This window comes from Fukomys damarensis, unplaced genomic scaffold (genome assembly GCF_012274545.1).
Source record: "Fukomys damarensis isolate Sample0158 unplaced genomic scaffold, DMR_v1.0_HiC HiC_scaffold_34, whole genome shotgun sequence".
Taxonomy (NCBI): Eukaryota; Metazoa; Chordata; class Mammalia; order Rodentia; family Bathyergidae; genus Fukomys; species Fukomys damarensis.
Genome location: NW_022900946.1, coordinates 20,833,190 through 20,833,498, shown reverse-complemented (window position 1 = coordinate 20,833,498; position 309 = coordinate 20,833,190).

The following is a 309-nucleotide window of genomic DNA, read 5'->3' as shown; positions in this document are numbered from 1 at the left end:
CTGTCAACGCTCCAGGCCCAGCGGGAGGACTCGCCATCTCCACTGCCGCGCTCCCGGCCAGGAAGGGTCTGCCGCCGATCCCACCCCTGGGCTGGGGCCGGGGCCGCCTAGGGCCTCTGCTTGCACCCACTACGGGCCCAGCGGGCAAAGTTTAGGACCAGCTATTGCTCCCCTAAGGCAGAATTGCTAGGCCCTGGCCGGCTGGCTGACCCCCAGAGCTCCGGCCATGCCCAGCTGGCCCTCGGTGCTGCTGCTGGCCTCGGGCACGCTCTCGGTGGCGATGAACCCAGGGCCACTGGCGCCCGCTGA